This window comes from Cebus imitator, unplaced genomic scaffold (assembly GCF_001604975.1).
Source record: "Cebus imitator isolate Cc_AM_T3 unplaced genomic scaffold, Cebus_imitator-1.0 Scaffold61, whole genome shotgun sequence".
In the NCBI taxonomy this organism is placed as follows: Eukaryota; Metazoa; Chordata; class Mammalia; order Primates; family Cebidae; genus Cebus; species Cebus imitator.
In genome coordinates this window covers 9578080-9590315 of record NW_016107376.1, presented here as the reverse complement: position 1 = coordinate 9590315, position 12236 = coordinate 9578080, and the positions used below count along the sequence as shown (strand labels likewise).

Here is a 12236-nt window from a genome sequence, read left to right as displayed (position 1 = left end):
ATCCAGGAGGCGGAGGTTGCGGTGAGCCGAGATAGCACCACTGCACTCCAGCCTGGCGCCTGACGACAGAACAAGATTCTGTCTCAAAAAAAAAAGAAGTATTTGTTTTCTAGAGGTTTACAATCTTTATTCTTTAATTCAGTGTAAATCGTCCAATAGTTGCCCAGCAACTTGGACAAGTGAGCACATAGAACAAGAAAGGGAATCTCACTATTAAGAGGAACTTAAGAGGAACTCTTTGGACTTTTAAACAAAAATATTTATAATGAAAAGAATTTATTTTTATCATTTTATCATATAATTTTGGACCTGTTAACAAAATGATTTTTTTAAAAGTTTATCGAAAAGCATTAACTTTCTAAAGTTTTTTTTTTTTGAAGTAGCTTTTTGAAGCCACAAATTGCCTGCACATGTAAAAATTGCTTGTTTCATTATTCTGTGGGATTTGTAAAAGGTTTTTATTTACATGCTCATGCATAATAAAACCCTTTTAAGAAGCCTGTTCTTAACAAACCCAAACCTGTCTTATCATTAAAAAGATTTGTTTTTAAAAAGCGAAATATTGGTCAGGCACCATGGCTCACACCTGTAATCCCAGCACTTTGGGAGGCTGAGGCAGGTGGATTGCCTGAGACCAGTCTGGCCGACATGGTGAAACCCCATCTCTACTAAAAATACAAACAAAATTAGCTGGGCGTGGTGGTGTGCACCTGCAATTCCAGCTACTAGGGAGGCTGAGGCGGGGGAATTACTTGAACCTGGGAGGCAGAGGTTGCAGTGAGCTGAGATCGTGCCACTGCACAAGTCACCATCTCAAAAAAAAAAAAAGAAATATTAATTCTAAAACAGTAGAAATATAAAAAAAATGTGCTGAATATTTTCACCATTTTTCTATAACTTAAATCACAATATATTTAGTTATCCAATTCAGTTTTGATCTAACATCTAAGGCAATGATGCCTAAGCTCCCCCCCAAAATAAGAAAGTCTGAGGAGCAATAACAATGCACAAAATAACTGGTAACTAAGGAAATGGTGGCAGTAACATTCTTTAATAAGGATGGTTCATAAATAAATATATTACTGTAGTCAAATTTAGACATCAGACAGAATTCAGTCCAAAATACCTGAGGCAAAAAAATACGCCTTCAGTCTTTGTAGACTATGGAAAAGGACAAATTCATTTCCTTTTAGGGGCAGGAAATTGTGACAATGTCCAGAGGCAGACAAATCACCTGTATTCAATTCAACCATTATTTCCTGACACATACTATGTGCTAAGGACTGGATATTCAAAGACGAGAAAAAATAAACGCAAAACGGTAAGACACAACCACACAGCCTAAGAATATAAAGAGAAAAGTTAGACTAAGTCCTAGTAAGTGCTGTTACAGAGAGCAGAAGTAGGGTGTTTCAGAAATCAGAGTAAGTATTCTTCATTTAAATTTTTCCCAGCACTTACATACCTCTCCAGGGAAGCACAGAACCTTGGAAATGATCATTACGCTGGGTTCTCAGACTGCCGCCTATCATGGGCTGACTTATGTGTCCCCAATTCCTATGTTGACATTCTGATGCTGACTACTTCAGAATCTGACTGTATTTGGAGACAACGCCTTTTAAGTAGATAATTATGGTAAAATGAGGTCATATAGGTAGACTCTAATCCAAGGGTATCTATTTAAGAGAGGATTTAGGACACAGACATGCACAAAGGGAGCACCATGTAAAGAAACCAAAGGAAGATGGCTGATATGGTTTGACTGTGTCCCCATCCAAACCTCACCTTGACTTCCCACATGTTGTCGGAGGGCCAGGTGGGAGGTAACCGAATCATGAGGGCTGGTCTTTCCCATGCTGTTCTCATGAAAGTGAGTAAGTCTCACAAGATCTGTAGTTTCAAAAACAGGAGTCTCCCTGTACAACCTCTCTTGTTTCTTTGCCTGCTGCCATCCATGTAACACTTAATTGCTCCTCCTTGCCTTCCACAATGATTGTGAGGTTTCCTCAGCCACATGCAACTGTAAGTCCAATTAAACCCCTTTCCTTTGTAAATTTCCCAATCTTGGGTATGTCTTTATTAGCAGCATGAAAACAGACTAATACAGTAAGTTGGTACCAGAAGAGTGGGGCATTGCTGCAAAGATACCTGAAATTGTAGAAGCAACTTTAGAACTCAGTAAGAGGCAAAGGTTGGAACAATTTGCAGGGCTCAGAAGAAGGCAGGAAAATGTGGGGTAGTCCAGAACTCCCTAGAGACTTGAATGGCTTTGATCAAAATGCTGATACTGTTGTGAACAATAAGGCCCAGGCTGAGATGGTCTTAGACAGAGATGAGGAACTTGTTGGGAACTGGAGCAAAGGTGGTTTGTTATGTTTTGGAAAAGGGACTGGCAGCATTTTGTCCCTGCCCTAGAGATTTGTGGAACTTTGAACCTGAAATAGATGACTTAGGGTATCTGGCAGAGGAAATCTCTAAACAGCAGAGCATTCAAGAGGTGACCTGGGTGTTGTCAAAGGATTAAGTTTTATAAGGGAAACAAAGCATAAAAGTTTGGAAAATTTGCAACCTGACAATGCAACAGAAAAGAAAATCCCATTTTCTGAGGAGAAATTCAAGCCTGCTGCAGAAAATTGCATAAATAACGAGGAACTGAATATTAATCCCCAAGACAATGAGGAAAATGTCTCCAGGGCATATCAGAGGTCTTCACGGCAGCCTCTCCCATCACAAGCCTGGAGGCCTAGAAGGATAAAATGGTTTCTTGGGCCAGGCTCAGGGTCCCTGTGCTGAATGCAGTCTAGGGACTTGGTACCCTGCATCCCAGATACTCAAGTCATGACTGAAAGGAGCCAAGGTACAGCTCAGGCTGTGGCTTCAGAGGGTGCAAGTCCCAAGCTATGGTAGCTTCCATGTGGTGTTGAGCCTGCGGGTACACAGAGGTCAACAACTGAAGTTCGGGAACCTCCACCTAGATTTCAGAGGATGTATGGAAACACCTGGATGTCCAGGCAGAAGTTTGCTGCTGGGATGGAGCTCTCATTAAAAACCTCTGCTAGGGCAGTATGGGAGGGAAATGTGGGGTAGGAGCCCCCCCAGAATCCCTACTGGGGCACTTCCTAGTAGAGCTGTGAGAAGAGGGCTACCATCCTCCAGACCACAGAATGGTAGATCCACCAACAATTTGCACCACATGCCTGGAAAAGCTGCAAACACTCAACACCAGCCCATGAAAGCAACCAGGAAGGAGGCTGTACCCTGCAAAGCCACAGAGGCAGAGCTGCCCAAGACTATGGAAACCCACTTCTTGCATCAGTGTGGCCTGAATGTGAGACATGGAGTCAAAGGAGATCATTTTGGAGCTTTACGATTTGACTGCCACACTGGATTTTGGACTTGCATGGGGCCTGTAGCCCCTTTGTTTGGGGCAATTTCTCCCATTTTGAATGGCTATAGTTACCCAATGCCTGTACCCCCATTGTATCCAGGAAGCAACTAACTTGCTTTTAATTTTATAGGCTCATTGGCAGACAGGTGGAAGGGACCTGTCTCAGATGAGACTTTGGACTTCTGAGTTAATGCTGAAATGAGTTAAGACTTTGGGGGACTGTCAGGAAAGCATGATTGGTTTTGTAATGTGAGGACATTAGGGAGGTTTGGGAGGGTCCAGGGACATAATGATATGGTTTGGCTGTGTCCCCACCCAAATCTCATCTTGAATTCCCACATGTTGTGGGAGGGGCACAGTGGGAAGTAACTAAATCATGGGAGGAGGTCTTTCCCATACTGTTCTCGTGATAGTGAATAAGTCTCATGGGATCTGATGGTTTTGAAAAACAGGAGTCTCCTTACATAAGCTCCTTTTTTTATTTTTATTTTTTTGCCTGCTGTCATGAATGTAAGATGTGACTTGCTCTTCCTTGCCTTCTGCCATGATTATAAGGCTTCCCCAGCCATGTGGCACTGTAAGTCTAATGAAACTTCTTTCTTATGTAAATTGCCCTGTCTTGTGAATGCCTTTATCAGCAGCTTGAAATCAGAAAAATACAAGGCCCATCTACAAGCCAAGGAGAGAAGCCTTAGAAGAAGCCAGCTAATCCTACTGACACCTTGATCTTGGACTTCCATCCTCTAGAACTGTAAGAAAATAAATCTCTCTTGTGTAAACTACCCAGTCTGTGGTACTGTTATGGTAGCCCTACTAATATTCCCCTCAGAACACAAAGCTCAATCCAGCACTTTCTTCTACCTTAAGTTCTACAAGCCTTAATTTAAAAACGAGCAAACAAAAACTGTTTTTTAAAAAGTGAAGCATTTAGCCTCTGTGAACAAACACCAAGCCATCTGACTCAGGCTAATGAAGAAATCTGGCCTGATGGCGAATAGAAGCCAGGGTGATTCTTTATCATGTGTGTTTTATCTGGCTTAGTACATGTTTATGGAAAATCTTCTACGTGCCTAGTATTCTTGCTATCCTGTGACCTAGAAAGAAGCAGAAGTGGCTAGAGAGTAAGGCACAAAATGTGCAACGGAGAGAATATTTGTCTTGCACTAGTGTTCTTATAAATATGTCCAAGAGAATAATTAAAACAAAATGAAATTGCCTGGGGATAACAGCAAGATGGATAGTTGACGGGAGCAGCACAGGATGGGAGATGGAAAAGGACGTCTTGACAGATTGCCGTGCCTGTGGTCTATCAGCTTTTGGACATGGGCCATCTCATTCAACTTTGCCAACACTTGAGAATCAGGTATCAGCATCCCTGCTTTACATAAGAAAACCGAGGCACAGCATTGTTCAATTGTGCAACTGATAGGCTGCGGAACCAAGATTTTCCATACTGGTGTGTACACCAAAGTTTTCATTACCTGGAAAATTATACGGAAGTTGTACGTTGAGAAGTAAATATGTAAACAATCAACTGTTGAGAAACAGGATACCTGAGTGATTAAGAGATGTGAAAAGAATTCAAGATATAACTAATACTTAGTGAATACTGCTACGCTTTAATACCCTCTACCAGAAAGGGGTTGGGTAGAGTTAAGTTTCTAAAACAGTACCTGATATATAATATAGCAAAAAAAAAAAAAATTTTTTTTTTTTTTTTGAGGCAAGCAGATAAAGGCTCGTTTTATTTTAATGGCTGATCTATGTAATCGCGGAGGCCAGTAGGTACAGACAAAGAGGGAGCTTTTATTTCTTGGTCTCTTCCTCCTTGGACAAAGGATGATCTCCTTTTTGGCCTGGAGGTCCTGTTCACTGGCTTGCCTGCTTCCTTGGTCTTAGACTGCGGGCCTCAGCCTGGTCCGCCAGGAGCTTCCTGCGGGCCTCGTCTGCCTTCAGCTGGTGCATGTGTTCCATGAGGATCCGCTTGTTTTTGAACACACTCCCCCCTTCACCTTCAGGTCCAGGCTGTGATACATACGGCGATCAATTTTCTTAGATTCCCGGTATCTTTGAGCAGCCGGCGCAGAATCCTCACTCTCATCCATGTGACCTTCTCCGGCATTCGGGCACGGGCTGTGCCCTTGCGCTCACCTGTGCCCACGTGCCTGCCCTTCCGGCGGGCCAAGGGGTTTCTCCGGCAGCGAGCCCGGGAATGGACCGCCGCAGGCTTGCGGGTGATCAGCCCATCTTTGATCAGCTTCCGGATCCGCTGACGCCAGTTAGCTTTGGTGATTTCATTGGTCTCGTTGGGGTCCGAGCAGACCTTCTTGCCACAGCGGAGGACACTGGAGGCCAGCCTCTTCTGAAGCCCGAGCATCCTCATGGCTGCGGCCGCAGCAGCAAAACAAACAGCCAATATGGCAAAATCTTACTCATCAATTACTATTAATGTCACCACCTCACTAAATCCTCCCAACAATCCTATGAGGCACCTACAGTTACAGTGATCTTCATTTTAAATAAGAAGAATGATGCTTAGGGAAACGGAAATAATACACACAAGGACACAGAACTGGGTAAAGGAGTACCAATTTTGTGTATAAGAACGAAAATGGAGCTCCTAAAAACATTTTTTTTTTGTTAGATTTGTTCTTAGCTAACAGAAAAGGTCGTTCCTCTTACTAAACTGAAATGCCTCAAAGGAATTTTTTTTTTGGTCTAAAATAAATTCTTTTAATTGCACATTTGTGTCTTGGGTTCACTGTGGGGTGAGACACCTCCTCCTCACTTGCAATCCCAGCTACCTGCATACAATCTAGTGTTGTGGTCTGAGGTCGACGCAGGGCTGGCCCCTGAGTGCACCGACGTCTTCAGGGCAGGGGCTCCGACCATGGCTGTACTAGCATTGCTTCAGGACCTCGCTGAGGCCCTCACACAGGGACAGGTCACTCTGAGTGGCGGACAGTCCAGGAACGGCCCGATCTCAGAGGCGCAGGGCCGCATCTGCAGGGCTGGGGGGCAGCATGGGTGGGGGCCTGCTGGGCGGCAGGCTGGGCCGGCTCCGAGCTCCCCCGGGAAGGCTCCGGTCGGGGCACTGCCCATGGCACGTCCCACAGCCGAGCCCACGGCTGCCCCCGCGGCCGTGGATGCCATCTGGGCCATGAGGCCCGGCTGGCCCGAAGGGACGGGCGCCGGCGCTGCCGCCGAGGTTGGTGGGTGCGTGGGCGGGTGGGCAGAGGGCGCGGCGGGGCGGCCTCCCCAGGCCTGGTGGCGGCGGTGGCACCCGGGCGACCTAGAGACGGCTGCGGCAGCGGCAGTTCTTGCCTCAAAGGAATTTTAATAAATTCCTCAGTTCCTGAAACGCTTTCCTTCTACTCTTGCTGAGCTAAAAGCTACAAGAATCAAAAGGGAAGCTTAAAAGGCAGGAGGCAGAAGAAAAAAATTACAAAGGCTGCCCCAGATGGCCCAGGATGATCCAGGAAATAGGCAGACTCTGCACATGGACACTTATGAACCCACAAATGTATGTAGGGTGATGTGCTGACAGCCAGTTTGCTGGGGTGGCAAAAAACACTGGTGAGTTGCCTAGACACGGAAAACTGGGATCAAATGAATTTGCAAAAGTCAGGCTCAAGCTGAATTTCTCACTGCTGCCAACATGTTTGAAGTGGGATCCTAGGCCATTCCAGGCAGGGAGGATGTCTCAGATAAAAGTGAGCATGTGAACAATGAACAAAGGGAAGAAAAAGGCTGGTCAATATGAAACAAACTGCACGGACTCAGCGGATGAGTAGGCAGAGCCGGGATTCTCCCAACCAGGCTGGTGCTCACCTTTCCCCTCAGCACCTCTAGTCTGTAGCTTGGACTACCAATCTGTCTCTCCCACCCAACGGCAAGACCCTCAGAAGCAACTAGGCACAGAGCAGGCTTTCCGTAAATGTTGGTTAAATGAGTAAGAAAGCAAGCCAAACTAAAAGAATTAAGGGTATCTGCTTAGATTTGGTATCTGCCGAGAATACTGGCATGTTATTATTAAAACTTTTCTCCATAACTCTGGTAAACAGCTGACATCCTATTCTAAAATCTCAGAAAATCTGAATCCAGTTAATCTTATATCTATCACTCCTGATCTTAAATAAGTGTGGTTTTACTATAAGCATTTATACAGAAAGCTCTTACATCTCCAGTGTAAGTACTCCTTTAAACCTACAGGCGGCTGAGCAGTTTTATTTCACTCGGCAACCAGGAGAACAGAAACATCAGAACTCACTTTCGCAGTTTGCACTAGCTCCTTCCTCTGCGTTTTCTAATATGGTAGATAACATAAAAGAGGAAAGGCAAGCTTGTTCTTCAGGTGGGGTAGGGATGTGAAACCTAAGGACTCTACCTGCCCTAGTCAATCTCCCTTATGCTGCCAGCTCTTACCACCATTACCCAAGTACCATCAGAAGAAAGAAACATTAAGGTAACGGAAGTTTCCGGAGCAACAGAGGAGTTTTATAGTAGTAAATGGTCAAACATTTTATAGATCAAGATCTGCTTGACCTAAAAATGGTCAAAGAGGGCTGGCTGTGACGGTTCATGACTGTTATTTCCTGTACTTCAGGAGGCCAAGGAAGGTGATTGCTTGAAGCCAGTCATTTAAGACCAGCCTGGGCAATGTGGTGAAACCTTATCTCTATAAAAATTATAAAAATTTGCTGGGTGTGCTGGCGTGTGCCTGTTGTCCCAGCTACCTGGGAGGATGACGTGAGAGGATCACTTGTGCAAGGGAGGTCATGCCACTACACTCTAGCCTGGGAGACAGAGCAAGACCCTGTCTCAAAATTAAAAAAAAAAATTAAAAACAGTGGAGGAATTGAATATATTACCCTAATCTTCAGACTTTTCTCTTTTCAAATTTAAAGATTATAAGTGTTGCTGAAAACATCAAACTACTTTCTAAGCCCATTTCTCTTTACATCTGTAAATGGCTAACAGTGATGAAATGATATTTAATCTTTCCAAACGTTCATTATCATTCTAAGCTTAGGACCAGCTCCTTTTGCCATAGAACATGATAACTGCTGTATTCAAAAGGAAAAATAAATGACTGGTGATGTTTCTAAGTTTCTAAAAGCCCTTAAAATAACAACAAAAAAGATTATCCTGCAGAGTACTTACACTCTGATAACACATATTCTCTTCGGAATCAGGAAGAGGAAAAAGTTACTTGAAAATTCCAATTGCCCTTCTCAGACAGTTCTTGCCAGTGATTAAGTCTAAACACCTAATTTTATCTGTTTTATAGGTGATCAAAATGTAGGTTTTAGCTCATCAGTTAATTCATGAATGAACAAACAGTCCCCAGACTTTTTATGAGCACTCTCATTTATGTCTAGAAATCTTAAATTTCCCATCCCATTGGTACTTAATTTTTGTTTTTTTTAAGAGGCAGGGTCTCGCTGTGTTGCCAGGCTGGTGTGTGGTGGCTATTCATAGGTATGTTCCTACCACTCATCAGCATGGGAGTTTGGACCTGCTCTATTTCTGAACTGGGCCAATTCACCTGTCCTTAAGCAACCTGGTGGTCCCCAGCTCTCCGGAGGTCACCACATTAATGGCAAACTTACTGCAGCCACTCTGTCATCATACTGTACTCCTGGGCTCAAGCAGTCCTCTGGTGGCAGCATCCCGAGTAGCTGGGACTAAGGGACATACCGCCTGCCCCGTTGGTGCTTAATTTTTAACCCACACACTAACTGCAGGTAACAGGTAAGGTACAGACTGAGGGGAGAAGGGTTAGCTCCAGATAACAAATTAAGTGTTGCTGTTCAGCAGAATCACAGCTGAAGATACTGAAGGTACTGATGCTTGTCTTCAGCATTTCTGGGCATAAATCTTATTCACGGGCTTATTTGAGAGGTAATCAGTATAAGGATCACTCTCAAAAATGGCAAGCCTTCCACTGGCTTTGTACATGCCAACACATTTATATACACTCAGAAAAAAAGCCAAGCTTCTACTCACACTTATTTAAGTCTTTAATCTGGCAAAGGAGCACAGCTAAAGCATATATAAATAAGGTCAATGATGAGTACTTTACCAGACACACCTGGCGCTTTCCAGGTGCTACTGTCCAATGGCGGTAACCCCTGAGGGCTGGACAGGACAATGGAAACAAATACAAATCTTCTTGGTGCCTCTCCGATCCAAGTACTTCAGTGAATTATGTAATACTATAGTTGAAGGGCCAATTAAATTGTTTATTAAGACTTTCCAAATTAAGAAGGAAGTCCAGCAAGGTTAAGAGACACAGCTTATGAACTGGAGAACCCAGGATGGGCGCTCAGTTAGCTAGCGACAGCTCCATTTTACCATATCCCAGAGCTGTCCCCAAATAGAGAATCCCATGGGCAAAGAGGGAATCCCTCCCCGGTTAGAGAGCTAAGCTTCCCCAGATACTGCTGAGAACCAAGAGGCCTCATCTCAAAGCAGAGGTCCAAAAAACACAGCACTGGCCACTGATGCTGAAAGCAAAGCAGCAAATTGATTAACTTGATGTAAGAATCAAAGTGACAACAGCACCTCCTCCAATGTGCGCAAATCCCTTAACAGTTCATAAAACGCTTGGCACAGAACTTGCTTGTATAAAACTCAGAAGAAGATCTAACATAAGCAGCATCACAGTCCTATATTCTAGCTGAGGAATCTTCAGCTATGATTAAGTAAATTAACCTAAGGTCAGCTAAATGGGTGACAAGGTTCATACCCAGATACTCTCACTGGAAATGCCATTCGACTTCTTTCACACTTTATTGTGTATTACTGACCTAAATACCAAAAAGAACCAAATTCAAAAGTCAAAATGCAAATCTAATCCTCCCAACAAATGTGTGGCACATAAGAACACTGGACAAGTGAAAAAAGTTCCATCCACAGTTTCAATCGATACTAAAATGGATCAAATAATTATTTCAGATTAAACAGAAATGCTATTTTAAGGGACAGGCTTTCTGTTAGGTGACAAACAGTAAATAGACATTTGATGGCTTTATTTGCGCCCAGTTGGCTGCTTCTGCGATGTGAATGACGCTATCAACAGTGGGCATCTGCAGTGCTGTCCACTACCCATCACAGAAGGTGCCCAGTCACGTCTTTTCAGTCCGGCTTCTCAGGCACGCTCAGGTCCACGGAAACACAGGCAGATTATTCCAAGGATGCCAATACACAGAACAGGGTCTTCCAGAGTTAACCCAACAGGCAACCGGCATATTCATCAACATAAAATAATTCCGTACGTTGAAACAGAAAATGTTACCATTCAAGACTTTCACACCTATGAGACAGCCCAGACAATCTCCACAGGGTAGGATACAGCTATACCTTTCCAGAAACAAAAGCAAAGTCTGAAGTTAGAATATTTTCCATGGTAACTCAGCCTGTACCTGTACAGTGTGGAGCGCATGTGTGGAATACTCTGAAACCCATGCTCTTTCTACTACTGTACTATCCCACTCAGATTATGAGATTAGACATGAGGTATCAGGAAATCAGTTTGGGCCCTTCCCAGTGACAGAGCTAAGTTTCAAACTACTATTACTACTCACCAGTAGGGACCAGAGCCTTAACCAGACACACAGAGCCTCATCCCCTGAAATCAGATGAACAGAATTCAGGGGACCATGATTTCAGATAGAAATTACATCTGTATTATTCAGTAACATCCCACTGAAATTTTGTATTTCCCTGATTTATAAATGTAGGCAGCAAATCATAGTAGTATTAGCAGTACCTCTGACTTGTTACAGACAAAATGCAACATTTCCATATCACATTACAATGTTAGAAATACTAATCTGCATAATCATCACAACTTCAAAATTATGATAGTTATTAGATCCGATGCTGGATGTTGTTATTAATGTGCTAACAGAGCAGCACAAAAATTATGTATCACCTTTTAAAAAATTTATCTGACCAGTTTTAAAAAAATTGGTCTCCTTTGTACCTATGAATTTTATATTTTACTTTAAGAAAGGCTTCCCCAGGGTGCCAGTGGGTTCCTTGGTACAATAAAGAATTAAGAAACCAGTATGAAGACACTTAGGTAATACCTACCACAGATTTAAATAGCCATATATATTCCAATTTTGTGAACCTAATGGGTTTCAAAGAGTGTGTGGAAATATAAAATTCACCTAACCGTGGTAAAGTTTTGCTACCCAACGGGTCAGAAAAAGGTGTTTTTCTTTAGAAAGTTATTACATGTGACAAATATGGCTAATTTAGATAGATTATAATAATTGTACAATCAAATAAAATGTAATATAACGGGCAAATTTAACACTAATGATTCAGAAGTCATTTCTGATGTGACACTGTGTCAATCCTACTATGAAAATCAACTATTATTTTTATATAGAGGTGAAACTAGCATTCTAGTCAATAAAATGCTAAATATCAATGGATGTTCCGCACTGCTTTGGTAATGACTGCTTTTGGAAATTTACTTATAGTCTCATTTGATCCCCTGTTAAGGAATAATATGAACGGTAGAGAAGAATCATCAATTTTAGATTAGAAAAGATCCCCAGAGCCGGGCTGTAATCCTAGCACTTTGGGAGGCCGAAGTGGGCAGATCACCTGAGGTCAGGAGTTCAAGACCAGCCCGACCAACATGGAGAAACCCCCCCTCTACTAAAAATACAAAATTAGCCAGGCGAGGTGGTACATGCCTGTAATCCCAGCTACTCGGGAGACTGAGGCAAGAGAATTGCCTGAAGCCAGGAGGCAAAGGTTGAGGTGAGTCAAGATCGCGCCATTGTACGCCAGCCTGGATGACAGAGCGAAACTCCATCTCAAAAAA

General features: G+C 43.2%; 1 protein-coding gene and 2 pseudogenes across 2 annotated transcripts in view; all 3 read right to left on the bottom strand.

Moving 5' to 3' along the window:
• Window positions 1-12236, bottom strand: part of FNDC3B (fibronectin type III domain containing 3B) — a 374192-nt gene that overhangs the window by 152503 nt on the left and 209453 nt on the right. The window lies entirely within an intron of this gene.
• Window positions 5131-12236, bottom strand: part of LOC108305296 — a 9739-nt pseudogene continuing 2633 nt past the window's right edge.
• Window positions 6204-6721, bottom strand: LOC119471423 (annotated as a pseudogene).